Genomic DNA, 14708 nt, shown 5'->3' with positions numbered 1-14708 from the left:
TGGCGGTGCAGGCTCGAAGGGCAGAATGGCCTCTACTCCTGCACCTATTGTCTATGTTTCACTAAATATATGGAAATATTTTCTGAGATTTCAGGAAATTCCGGGCCCCCTTTTGGACTCTGGACCCGGGTCCGATGTTCCCCCCGCACCCCACTCTCTCATCGAGCCCTGTGAATATGTACGTGTGCACATAAACACAATATTGTGTGTGGTCGTGTACCTTTGTTAGCTTTCTACAAATGGCCTCAACAAATTGGTCTCAGCAGCCCCCAGATTTGGTGCCCGTTGTAAACAGTTTAACAAATTTAATTTTAGGTTATATTTTATTTGTTTCCAAGTTCTAATTGTACTGTGTATAATTGGATTTTTATTGTATTTTGTATTATTCAGATTCATTGGTGAGAGGAGGATCGGTCCTATATTGCAAGGGGAGCAATCCTCCCTCTCCATTATAAACCAATCCACCTGCTGGGCAGAGTTGTCCAGCAGGTGAATCATATTTTTGATATTTACTGCCCAATAATAGTACATAAAGTTAGGAAGTGCTAAACCGCCCAATTGTTTGGGTTTGCTCAAGTGAGTTCTTTGTATTCTGTGGGATTTATAATCCCATGTAAAATTTGTAATGTCTGAGTCCAGTTTTTAAAAAACTTTTTTGGTAGGTATATAGGAATTGATTGGAATAGGTATAGAATTTGTGGTAGAAAGATCATTTTTATAGCATTTATTCGACCTATTAAAGACATCGGAAGAGTTTTCCAGAATTTAATTAAAGTATTTAATTTCTTAAGTAGGGGACTATAATTTGCATTAAACATAGCTTGATATTTTCTAGTGATTTCAATTCCCAAATATTTAAATTTTTTGTAGCTATTTTAAAAGGGAAATTTTAGAAGTGTGTTGAGTCTTTTGGTTTTATCGACATCATTTCATTTTTATTCCAATTTATTCTGTAGCCTGAGAAAGACAGTTTAACAAAGAGGAGAGTTGAAACAATCTCTGAAAGCTGCCTGTATGTCTCCAAAGACAATTGATTCAGCTACAGAAAGTAAACAAACATGTACTTAATAACCATTGAGGACTGTGTTAATTGTCGGCCTGCGAGGATAAGAAAGGAAGGGGCACACAAGATAAGTAGGAAGTTTAAAACAAATACAACATGTGCTAATTGCCTACCGTCCTGCATATTTAACGCAGCATTTTGAGACAAGATTCGAACTTCAAACACATGACCTGTGGAAGGTGTTTGCAAGAGAATGGAAGAGGGGCTGCAGAATATCATTAACAACTTTGATTGCCTGCAACCCTGCTAGAGAATTACATAGATATAAAGGGTTATTGCAGGAAAAAATATGAAAGTTTACATCTAAATGAACCTGTTCAAATTGCAGTCATAGAAACATAGAAACTGCATCTGCTGTTCCTTGATTTACATCCCAAATCTTCCGTGGCTTCAAGGCTTTTACTAAGTTTGGCACAGAAACATAGACAATAGGTGTAGGAGTAGGCCATTCGGCCCTTCGAGCCTGCACCGCCATTCAATATGATCATGGCTGATCATCCAACTCAGTATCCTGTCCCTGCTTTCTCCATACCCCCTGATCCCTTTAGCCACAAGAGCCACATCTAACTCCCTCTTAAATATAGCCAATGAATTGACCTCAACTACCTTGTGTGGCAGAGAATTCCACAGATTCACCACTCTCTGTGAAAAAAAATGTTTTTCTCATCTCGGTCCTAAAAGACTTCCGCCTTATCCTTAAACTGTGTGTGACCCCTTGTTCTGGACTTCCCTAACATCGGGAACAATCTTCCTGTATCTAGCCTGTCCAACCCCTTAAGAATTTTGTAAGTTTCTATAAGATCCCCCCTCAATCTTATAAATTCTAGCGATTACAAGCCGAGTCTATTCAGTCTTTCTTCATATGAAAGCGCTGACATCCCAGGAATCAGTCTGGTGAACCTTCTCTGTGCTCCCTCTATGGCAAGAATATATTTCATGGCTAAAAGAAAATTATTGAGCTACTGAAGACATAAAATAAGCAGGTACTCACAAGTGCAGTCAGGATACACTCTCTCACAAGTAGTACTTGGAACAGCAAGGTGACAAAGCCCATCTATCACAAACCATAGAAAACTGGGGACATTAGAAGATCTCCAAAGACCTTGACTCATCAACGAGAAACAAGCAGAGTAACTGTAGAGGGAGAAACAGCAGTCCTAATCAGAGGAAAGACATTCTTGCCATAGAGAATGTACAGAGAAGGTTCACCAGACTGATTCCTGGGATGTCAGGGCTTTCATATGAAGAAAGACTGGATAGACTCGGCTTGTACTCGCTAGAATTTAGAAGATTGAGGGGGGATCTTATAGAAACGTACAAACTTCTTAAGGAGGTGGACAGGCTAGATGCAGGAAGATTGTTCCCGATGATGGGGATGTCCAGAACAAGGGGCCACACACAGTTTAAGGATAAGGGGGAAATCTTTTAGGACCGAGATGGGAAAAAACATTTTGTCCACAGTGGTGAATCTGTGGAATTCTCTGGCACAGAAGGTAGTTGAGGCCACAGTTCATTGGCTATATTTAAGAGGGAGTTAGATGTGGCCCTTGTGGCTAAAGAGATCGGGGGGTATGGAGAGAAGGCAGGTACTGGATACTGAGTTGGATGATCAGCCATGATCATATTGAATGACGGTGCAGGTTCGAAGGGCCGAATGGCCTCTACTCCTGCACCTATTTTCTATGTTTCTATGTCTCACAAAATATATGCAAACATTTTCTGAGATTTCAGGAAATGCCGGGCCCCCTTTTGGACTCTGGGCTCAGGTCCGATGTACCCCCTGCACCCCACTCTCTCATAGGCCCTGTGAATATGTACGTGCGTATGTGAACACAATACTGTGTGTGGGATGTATCAAAGATCCTATAGCGGAGCAAGATAGGCCACTGCTGCGAAATGCAATGGGCTGACGTGTAGTAGCTACGGAGGGGAACCTGGGCATTTATTCCACCCATTTTAGTAACCCGGAACCTATCCGACCCGACTCACAGTGTAATCAATGTTGCAGGGGAACGGTTTGTGTGTGATATAGGGTTAGATTCATAATTCTGTTAGTCCATACTTCTGTTAATTCTTGTTAAAGAATAAAATTTGACTGGTAATTGTCTTTTTTAATGTTTTTTAAATCATTTCTTTTTAAGTTGGGATGTAATGTTAAAATTGTACAAGGCATTGGTGAGGCCAATTCTGGAGTATGGTGTACAATTTTGGTCGCCTAATTATAGGAAGGATGTCAACAAAATAGAGCGAGTACAGAGGAGATTTACTAGAATGTTGCCTGGGTTTCAGCAACTAAGTTACAGAGAAAGGTTGAACAAGTTAGGTCTTTATTCTTTGGAGCGCAGAAGGTTAAAGGGGGACGATAGAGGTCTTTAAAATGTTGAGAGGGATAGACAGACTTGACGTGGATAAGCTTTTCCCATTGAGAGTGGGGAAGATTCAAACAAGAGGACATGATTTGAGAATTAAGGAACAGAAGTTTAGGGGTGACATGAGGGGGAACTTCTTTACACAGAGAGTGGTAGCTGTGTGGAATGAGCTTCCAGTGGAAGTGGTGGAGGCAGGTTCGATTTTATCATTTAAAAATAAATTGGATAGGTATATGGACGGGAAAGGAATGGAGGGTTATGGTCTCAGTGCAGGTTAATGGGACTAGGGGAGAATAAGTGTTCGGCACGGACTAGAAGGGCCGAGATGGCCTGTTTCCGTGCTGTAATTGTTATATGGTTATAAGGTTAAATGGCACATAAGCTGTGTTTGAGATGATGTTTGTATTACACTTGCACTCTGTAATTCATTCATCTAATCACACTAATGTAATCACACTGTTCACATCTGCAGTATTTGGGAAAATAATAGCAATATGAAGATTCCAGTTGCTCTAGCCCTGGAATGTTACTTAATGTTTTTGTGCTTATTTTCTATTTACTATGGAGTTGTTTCTCCACAAATAAAAAGGGGTCTGATCTTCCCAAAAGCCAGAGAGTGGAATGAGATCTGTCTGTAATGGTGGGGTTATCTAATTGAAGAATTTCACAAAATTAAATTTGTTTTGAGCAAGATTTACAAAAGATGTCTAACTTAAGGATGGTTTTATTCTACGAGCACACATCTGACTAGATTGTGCAGGAAAGATCCACTATAAGATCTTTGGTCTGTACCTTTGTTAGGTTCCTAAAAATGGGCTCAACAAATTGATCCCAGCAGCCCACGTTTGGTGCCCATTGTAAACAGTTTAACAAAGAGGAGAGTTAAAACCACCTCTGAAAGCTGCCTGTATGTCTTCAAAGACAATGGTTTAGCTGCAGAAAGTAAACAAACATGCACTTAATAACCATCGAGGACTGTGTTAATTATCGGGGATGCGAGGATGAGAAAGGAAGGAGCAGACAAGATAAGTAGGAAGTTTAAAACAAATACAACATGTGCTAATTGCCTGCCTTCCTGCATATTTAATGTAGCAGTGAAGCCGGCGCATGTGCGGATGTGCGGAGCTCTTCTAGAGAGTGCGCATGCGCATGACATTTCCGGAGTGTGCGCATGTGCAAAGTATTTTGAGCGGGAAAAGCCTGCAGAATCAGCCATGTTTGCCAGACGTTTGTGAGTTTATGTATTAAACAAATAAGTTGCTTAAAGCTTAAATAAAGTTAAGTTAATTACGAGTAGTGAAAGTTTCATTTATCTCACAACAATTTAAGCAACTTAATCTTAGAAGTCAAACAGTCCGACTTGGAATGGAGAAACTACTGAAACCACAACGCTTGGATCTCGATCCCAACTCACCTGCTGCTGCTGCTGCAAAGGATTGGAAGCACTGGCTTCGTAAACTAAATAACTTCTTTGATGAAAGGTACACAAAAATGCTGGAGAAACTCAGCGGGTGCAGCAGCATCTATGGTGCGAAGGAAATGGGCGACGTTTCGGGCCGAAACCCTTCTTCAGACTGATGGGGGGTGTGGGGGAGAGGGAAGGAAAAAGGGAGGAGGAGGAGCCAGAGGGCGGAGGGGGGGGGGGGGGTGGGAGGAGACAGCTCGAGGGTTAAGGAAGGGGAGGAGACAGCAAGGGCTAGCAAAATTGGGAGAATTCAACGTTCATGCCATCGGACGCAAGCAACCCAGGCGGAATATGAGGTGCTGTTCCTCCAATTTCCGGTGTTGCTCACTCTGGCAATGGAGGTGACCCAGGACAGAGAGGTCGGATTGGGAATGGGAGGGGGAGTTGAAGTGCTGAGACACCGGGAGTTCAGGTAGGTTATTGCAGACTGAGCGGAGGTGTTCGGCGAAATGATCGCCCAATCTCCGCATAGTCTCCCCGATGTAAATCAGCTGACATCTAGAGCAGCGGATGCAGTAGATGAGGTTGGAGGAGATACAGGTGAACCTTTGTCACACCTGGAACGACTGCTTGGGTCCTTGAATGGAGTCGAGGGGGGAGGTGAAGGGACAGGTGTTGCATTTCTTTCGGTTGCAACGGAAAGTGCCCGGGGAGGAGGTGGTACGGGAGGGAAGGGAAGAGTTGACAAGGGAGTTGCGGAGGGAGCGGTCTTTGCGGAAGGCAAACATAGGGGGAGATGGGAAGATGTGGCGAGTGGTGGGGTCACGTTGGAGGTGGCGGAAATGGCAGGGGATTATGAGTTGTATTTACCGGCTGGTGGGGTGAAAGGTGAGGACTAGGGGTACTCTGCCCTTGTTGCGAGTGCGGGGATGGGGAGAGAGAGCAGTGTTGCGGGGTATGGATGAGACCCTGGTGCGAGCCTCATCTATGTTGGCGGAGGGAAATCCCCGTTCCCTGAAGAACGAGGACATTTCCGATGCCCTGGTGTGGAACGTCTCATCCTGGGAACAAATGCGGCGTCGGCGGAGGAATTCGGAGTAGGGGATGGAGTCTTTACAGGAGGCAGGGTGGGAAGACGTGTAGTCCAGATAGCCATGTGAGTCAGTTGGTTTGTAGTGTATGTCGGTCAGAAGTCTGTCCCCTGCGATGGAGATGGTGAGGTCAAGGAATGGTAGGGAAGTGTCGGAAATGGTCCAGGTGTATTGGAGTGCCGGATGGAAGTTGGTGGTGAAGTGGATAAAGTCAGTCAGTTGTGTGTGGGTGCAGGAGGTGGCCCCAAAGCAGTCGTCAATGTAACGGAGGTAGAGGTCGAGGATGAGGCCCTGGTACGTATTGAACAAGGATTGTTCAACGTACCCAACAAAGAGGCAGGCATAGCTGGAGCCCATGAATGTGCCCATAGCTACACCTTGTGTTTGGAGGAAATGTGAGGAGTCAAACGTAAAGTTGTTGAGGGTGAGGACCAACTCCGCTAGGCGGAGGAGAGTGTCAGTGGCTGGGTATAGGTTGCTCCTCTGGTCGAGGAAGAACCAGAGGGCTTTGAGGCCATCCTGGTGGGGGATGGAGGTGTAGAGTGACTTAGTGATTTTGCTAGCCCTTGCTGTCTCCTCCCTTTCCTTAACCCTTGCTCTGTCTCCTCCCATCCCCCCGCCCTCGGGCTCCTCCTCCCTTTTTCCTTCCTTCTCCCCCCCACCCCCCATCAGTCTGAAGAAGGGTTTCGGCCCGAAACGTAGCCTATTTCCTTCACTCCATAGATGCTGCTGCACCTGCTGAGTTTCTCCAGCATTTTTGTGTACCTTCGATCTTCCAGCATCTGCAGTTCCTTCTTGAAAACTTATTTGATGAGTGTGGCAATGATGCACCAGACAGACTCAAGACATTAATAAGATTTGTCTCTTGTGATGTATATGATTACATAGAGGAATGTACAACTTATGATTCTGCTATTGATGTACTAAGCAAACTCTTCGTTAAGACACCCAACGTGATATTCGTTCGACACCTCCTTGCTACTCGGAAACAAAAACCTGGTGAATCACTTGATGAATTTTTACAAGAACTTCAAAGACTTAGTAAAGACTGTGCCTTCAAAGCAGTTACGGCTGATCAATATCGACAGGAAGTTATTCGAGACTCTTTTATCAATGATTTGGCATCGCCTTTAATACGACAGGAGACTATTAGAAAACAAAACCTTGGATTTACAGTCAGCTTACAATCAAGCTTACTCTTTAGACTTGGCTCAGAAAAATTCAGATGCTTATGGCTCATCTAATGTGTATTCTGCTGCGACTACGCCAATGTTAAGGTTCATTTTCTTAAAACAGACAACTTACAATGTTGGGTAAAACCAATACAAGCTTTAATGATCATTTAGCTAGAGAGTGCTAGGAGATACAAAGTCAAGCATATAGCAGATGCTTAACTCCTCCCAGGCCATCACTCTAATGAATGAAGACATACAGCATCTTTTTATACTGTTTTGGAAACAGTCACATGTTCATACAGAATGGCAGCAATGACGTCTAACATATCAATCACAGCTCTACCCATTCAAAGCATGCTTGTCTCTAATACAATATACTCATGCTATGGTTATATCGATCTTAGTTTAGTTACGAAACCCCAAATAACAGGAAGTTAGCCAAAGGTCTATCATCTACTGTACCACTCTGTGACAGGAACCACACAGCTGGGTAGCAAGCAGAGTTGTGAAAGTGTGGCAAGAAATGGTGTCCCCCGCATGTTTTGATAGCGATGTCCATGCCTGGAGGGGCGGGATGGAATGTTGGGGTGATGTTGCCGCAGTCCCGGGGAGATGGAACCTTGACACAAACTAACATTCTATAATGTAGCATTTTGAACGATGCACACAATGGGCAGGAAGATAAACAGACACAGACACAGACAGACGGCGTTGGAGGAGGTCGTGTTTGCTCTGTTTAGCTCAACCATCTCTACCCGACCCCACCCTACCCTACCCTCACCAGAAGGGGAGTGGTTGAAGTGGCCACGCTCCCGCTCCTTATTCCCAGCGCCGCGGGGAAGCTTCTGCCGCTCGGACCCGCAGGGACCATCACACCGTGAGTCTGTCATGTCGGTCCCTGGCCCTGCACAGGTGACCGCTCTTCCCCGTGTTGGGGGCCCTGCGGACGGGGGTGGCTCCCAGCCTCACCCGCTTGACTGCCTCCCCTTAAACACCGACCCACGGCAGCGCTGTCAGAGCCAAGAGGCGCTTCACCGCTGAATGAACCAACCGCCCATTTTAAAGAGGTATTGTACAAGATGCTAATAATAGTCTGTATTTACACAATTAAGGTGTATTATCGCTGTGAGGATTTGCTGCTTCTTCTCTGGCACTTTAACTTTGGATCACAAGTTTATACTTTACGTTTATTATTGTCAATATGATCCACCGTTTGGTTTGGTGGATCATACACTGCGGTGTCCAGTTCAAGGAGAGGCCAAAGGCTGCTGTTTTGGAAACAGTATGGAACCTTCACGCTCTCTTGAAGGTCCTGTGCTAATCCTGGGCATTAGCCTCTGTCTACCTTCTTTTTGTATCAGTGCAGGGCTGGATTTACGTATAAGCTTGGCAAGCTTAAGCTTAGGGCCTCAAGATCTAGGGTGGCCTCGCAGAGCCGGATTCACCACTAGGCTTCATAGGCTGAAGCCTAGGGCATCGAAATCTAGGCGACCTCCGGCCAAGGCAGGATACCTGGCGTAAAACACGCCCCCCCCCCCCCCCCCCCCCCACCTCGCTATCTCTTTATCTCTCTGTCTGTCAACTCTCCGTCTCCACCCACCATCCGTATCTGTGGGGTTCCCGCTCTCCTCTCGCTTCTCATCCACGGCCAGCGTATCATCGGCCGCCCTGCGCTTGCGCGCTGCCACGGCAACTGGTCGGCGCTGGGCACTTTGTGGGGTATCTGGCCGCCATTGCTGTCCGGTCGCCACCTCGCCGCAACCGCTGAAAACCAACGCAGAATCACTCCCTGACCCTGGATCTGGAGTAACTCCCTGGAGTAACTCTCTTGTTTCTGGTTTCCTGGTCCTCCATAAATATTCTAAATGGAATTTAAACTGGAGATGGTAAAGGGCTGAACAATAACAGCCTATTGCATTTTATCTGTTTATTTATTGTGTATATATATGGTCTATGGTATATAAACATAATTAACTTTTATCTCCTGTTCTGTATTATGTTTACATATTCTGTTGTGCTGCAGCAAGCAAGAATTTCATTGTCCTATCTGGGACACATGACAATAAAACTCTCTTGACTCTTGACTTGGACTTAACCAAAAAAGGGTTCTTGGGGGAAAAAAGAGGTGCCTTAAATTTAGTTGTGTCTGGTTGGGTAACTATGGTAGGGTGAAGACTATTCCATGCTTTAATTGTGCAGGAGAACTCCATGGAGCAGGGCTGTGGATGGATGGGAGCAGTGGTCCTGGGCTGTGGATGGATGGGAGCAGTGGTCCTGGGCTGTGGATGGGGGCAGTGGTCCTGGGCTGTGGATGGGAGCAGTGGTCCTGGGCTGTGGATGGGAGCAGTGGGCCTGGGCTGTGGGTGGATGGGAGCAGTGGTCCTGGGCTGTGGATGGATGGGAGCAGTGGTCCTGGGCTGTGGATGGATGGGAGCAGTGGTCCTGGGCTGTGGATGGGAACAGTGGTCCTGGGCTGTGGATGGGAGCAGTGGTTCTAGGCTGTGGATGGGAACAGTGGTCCCCTGACAGGGAGTCTCCCCTTGTGCCTGATGTGGATCTACATCTCCAGGGCATGAGGTCGGTGAGAACACTATCGCTTTCTACTGAATTGTGTTTGCATCTTTGATTTATTGTGCTGACTTTTACTTTCAATTGTTGTCATTTGAAGTGTCCAGGGTTTTTAATGTTGAGATTTCTCTGGTACAACTGGAATTGTGTTGTTTCTGTGCTCTATCTCCAAACCAAACGGATGTTTCCACTAGTGGGAGAGTCTCGCACCAGAGGGCACAGTGTCAGAATAAAAGGATGTAACTTTGGAATCTTATTTGTGTAATTCCCTGCCACAGACGGCTGTGGAGGCCAAATCACTGGATGGATTTAGGAGAGAGATGGAGCTCTAGGAGCTAGTGGAATCAAGGGATATGTGTTAAGGGCAAGTTATTTTCTAAATGAGGAGGAGCTGCGTTGTAATGCAACGCAAAGGGATCTAGGGGTATTAGTACATGAATCACTAAAAGTTAGTATGCAGGTGCAGCAAGCAATCAGGAAGGCCAATGGAGTTTTGGCCTTTATTGCTAGGGGGATTGAGTATAAAAACACGGAGGTCTTGCTGCAGCTGTACACAGTATTAGTGAGACCACATTTGGAATACTGTGTACAGTTCTGGGGTCCATACTTAAGAAAGGATGTACTAGCCCTGGAGGCAGTGCAGCGAAGGTTTACAAGATTAATTCCTGCAATGAGGGGATTGACATATGAGGAAAGGTTAAGTAGGCTGGAACTCTACTCTTTGGAGTTTAGAAGAATGAGAGGCGATCTCATTGAAACATATAAGATCGTGAGGGGCCTTGATCGGGTGGATGCACCGAGGATGTTCCCAATGATCGGGGAAACTAGAACTAGGGGACATAGTCGCAGAATAAGGGGGGGCTCTTTTAAAACTGAGATGAGGAAGAACTTCTTCACCCAGAGGGTGGTTAATTTATGGAATTCACTGCCCCAGGGAGCAGTGGAAGCAGAAACGTTAAATATATTTAAGTCTAAAATAGATGGTTTTTTAGCTGCCAAGGGGATAAGGGGCTATGGGGAGAGGGCAGGGATATGGACCTAGGTATGGTTAGTATAGTAAGACCTGAGTGATCTCCTGGACAAGTGTTGATCGCCTGGATTGGGGTCGGAGAGGAATTTCCCGGATTTTTTTCCCGAATTGGACCTGGGTTTTTATCCGGTTTTTTGCCTCCACCAGGAGATCACGCGGTTCTTGGGGTGGAGAGGGGTGATAGCGGTATAAAGGGGAGGGTAGTGTCTTGTGTTCTGTGTCTTGTGTCTACTGTTTGTGGGTAAGTGTGTCTGTTTAGTGTTCAGCCATGAGCGAATGGCGGTGCGGGCTCGACGGAACTGGTGGTCTACTCTCGCACCTACTTTCTATGTTTCTATGTTTCTATGTGGAGAAGGCAGGCATGGGTTATTGATTGGGGATGATTAGCCATGATCGCAATGGATGGTGGTGCTGGCTCGAAGGGCCAAATGGCCTCCTCCTGCACCTATTTTCTATGTTTACTAAAGTGATGATACCTTAACCTTATCACAACTGAAATTGAATCTGGCTGATGTAAATATAGAAACAAAGACTTGTAGAAGCTGGTTTATACCAAAGATAGACACAATGCTGGAGTAACTCAGTGGGTCAGGCAGCATCTCTGGCGAAACAAGAGATTTTGGGATGGAATAAAAGGGTTCTTACACAAAATATCACCCATCCTTTTCCTCCAGAGATGGTGCCTGATCTGCTGAGTTTCTCCAAAACTCTTATCATTGTTACTCGTACCAAGGACAGAGTCCCCATGTCCCCCATTGCAGGCAGTGAAGAAAGCGAATGGCCTGTTGGCCTTTATAACAAGAAGAATCGAATATAGGAGCAAAGAGGTCCTTCTGCAGTTGTACAGGGCCCTAGTGAGACCACACCTGGAGTATTGTGTGCAGTTTTGGTCCCCTAATTTGAGGAAGGACATTCTTGCTATTGAGGGAGCCCAGCGTAGGTTCACCAGGTTAATTCCCGGGATGGCGGGACTGTCATATGCTCAGAGAATGGAGGGGCTGGGCTTGTACTCTCTGGAGTTTAGAAGGATGAGAGGACACACTAGAGGCAGGAAACATGTTCCCGATGTTGGGGGAGTCCAGAACCAGGGGCCACAGTTTAAGAATAAGGAGTAAGCCATTTAGAACAGATATGAGCAAACACTTTTTCTCACAGAGAGTTGTGAATCTGGAATTATCTGCCTCAGAAGGCGGTGGAGGCCGGTTCTCTGGGAACTTTCAAGAGAGCTAGATAGGGCTTTTAAAGATAGTGGAGTCAGGGGATATGGGGAGAAGGCAGGAACAGGGTACTGATTGTGGATGATCAGCCATGATCACATTGAATGGTGGTGCTGGTTCGAAGGGCTGAATGGCCTCTACTCCTGCACCTGTTGTCTATGTTTCACTAAATATATGGAAATATTTTCTGAGATTTCTGGAAATTCCGGGCCCCCTTTTGGACTCTGGACCCGGGTCCGATGTTCCCCCCGCACCCCAGTCTCTCATCGAGCCCTGTGAATATGTACGTGTGTACATAAACACAATATTGTGTGTGGTCGTGTACCTTTGTTAGGTTCCTACAAATGGCCTCAACAAATTGGTCTCAGCAGCCCCCAGATTTGGTGCCCGTTGTAAACAGTTTAACAAATTTAATTTTAGGTTATATTTTATTTGTTTCCAAGTTCTAATTGTACTGTGTATAATTGGATTTTTATTGTATTTTGTGTTATTCAGATTCATTGGTGAGAGGAGGATCGGTCCTATATTGCAAGGGGAACAATCCTCCCTCTCCATTATAAACCAATCCACCTGCTGCGCAGAGTTGTCCAGCAGGTGAATCATATTTTTGATATTTACTGCCCAATAATAGTACATAAAGTTACGAAGTGCTAAACCGCCCAATTGTTTGGGTTTGCTCAAGTGAGTTCTTTGTATTCTGTGGGATTTATAATCCCATGTAAAATTTGTAATGTCTGAGTCCAGTTTTTTTTAAACTTTTTTGGTAGGTATATAGGAATTGATTGGAATAGGTATAGAATTTGTGGTAGAAAGATCATTTTTATAGCATTTATTCGACCTATTAAAGACATCGGAAGAGTTTTCCAGAATTTAATTAAAGTATTTAATTTCTTAAGTAGGGGACTATAATTTGCATTAAACATAGCTTGATATTTTCTAGTGATTTCAATTCCCAAATATTTAAATTTTTTGTAGCTATTTTAAAAGGGAAATTTTAGAAGTGTGTTGAGTCTTTTGGTTTTATCGACATCATTTCATTTTTATTCCAATTTATTCTGTAGCCTGAGAAAGACAGTTTAACAAAGAGGAGAGTTGAAACAATCTCTGAAAGCTGCCTGTATGTCTCCAAAGACAATTGATTCAGCTACAGAAAGTAAACAAACATGTACTTAATAACCATTGAGGACTGTGTTAATTGTCGGCCTGCGAGGATAAGAAAGGAAGGGGCACACAAGATAAGTAGGAAGTTTAAAACAAATACAACATGTGCTAATAGCCTGCCGTCCTGCATATTTAACGCAGCATTTTGAGACAAGATTCGAACTTCAAACACATGACCTGTGGAAGGTGTTTGCAAGAGAATGGAAGAGGGGCTGCAGAATATCATTAACAACTTTGATTGCCTGCAACCCTGCTAGAGAATTACATAGATATAAAGGGTTATTGCAGGAAAAAATATGAAAGTTTACATCTAAATGAACCTGTCCAAATTGCAGTCATAGAAACATAGAAACTGCATCTGCTGTTCCTTGATTTACATCCCAAATCTTCCCTGGTTTCAAGGCTTTTACTAAGTTTGGCACAGAAACATAGAAACGTAGACAATAGGTGTAGGAGTAGGCCATTCGGCCCTTCGAGCCTGCTCCGCCATTCAATATGATCATGGCTGATCATCCAACTCAGTATCCTGTCCCTGCTTTCTCTCCATACCCCCTGATCCCTTTAGCCACAAGGGCCACATCTAACTCCCTCTTAAATATAGCCAATGAATTGACCTCAACTACCTTGTGTGGCAGAGAATTCCACAGATTCACCACTCTCTGTGTGTGGAAAATAATGTTTTTCTCATCTCGGTCCTAAAGGATTTCCCCCTTATCCTTAAACTGTGGCCCCTTGTTCTGGGACTTCCCCAACATCGGAAACAATCTTCCTGCATCTAGCCTGTCCAACCCCTTAAGAATTTTATAAGAGTTTCTATAAGATCCCCCCTCAATCTCCTAAATTCTAGCGAGTATAAGCCGAGTTTATCCAGTCTTTCTTCATATGAAAGTCCTGACATCCCAGGAATCAGTCTGGTGAACGTTCTCTGTGCTCCCTCTATGGCAATAATGTCCTTCCTCAGATTTGGAGACCAAAATTGTACGCAATACTCCAGGTGTGGTCTCACCAAGACCCTGTACAACTGCAGTAGAACCTCCCTGCTCCTATACTCAAATCCTTTTGCTATGAAAGCTAATATACGATTTGCTTTCTTCACTGCCTGCTGCACCTGCGAAGTCTTTATGGATGCTGATGGCCTTCCTGAGGCACCGTGTGTGGTAGATGCCCTCTGTGGAGAACGCGCTGAAGAGCTCTCCTCTCCGCCTCCGTGCAGCTGAGATGCCACACAGAGATGCCATACATTAATATGCTCTCTGTGGTGCAGCAGTAGAAGGTGTGGGGGCAGACCAGTCTTTTTTAATGTCCTCAGGAAGAACAGTCATTGCTGTGACTTCTTGACCAGCGCAGTTCGTGGACCATGTGAGGTCCTCTGAGATGTGAGTGCCCAGAAACTTAAAGCTGGACACTCTCTCCACACTTTCCCCATAGATGGAGATTGTAGGTATGTTACAAAACTTACCTTCAGCGGCGGGGGCTGTAATTCTGCCTCTGGCCATGCGCGCGATTTTGGCGCGTTTGAGGGGGGGCGGGGTTAAAACGGGGTTTTGTTCCGACCTGGTCATGAATTATATTTTGTTGGAGTGCAAGATGTTGCTAAAGAATCGTTCCTACGGCCGTTCTGTGTGTTTA

This window comes from Amblyraja radiata, chromosome 40, assembly GCF_010909765.2.
Source record: "Amblyraja radiata isolate CabotCenter1 chromosome 40, sAmbRad1.1.pri, whole genome shotgun sequence".
Taxonomy (NCBI): Eukaryota; Metazoa; Chordata; class Chondrichthyes; order Rajiformes; family Rajidae; genus Amblyraja; species Amblyraja radiata.
Note: the sequence above shows the minus strand (reverse complement) of the source record.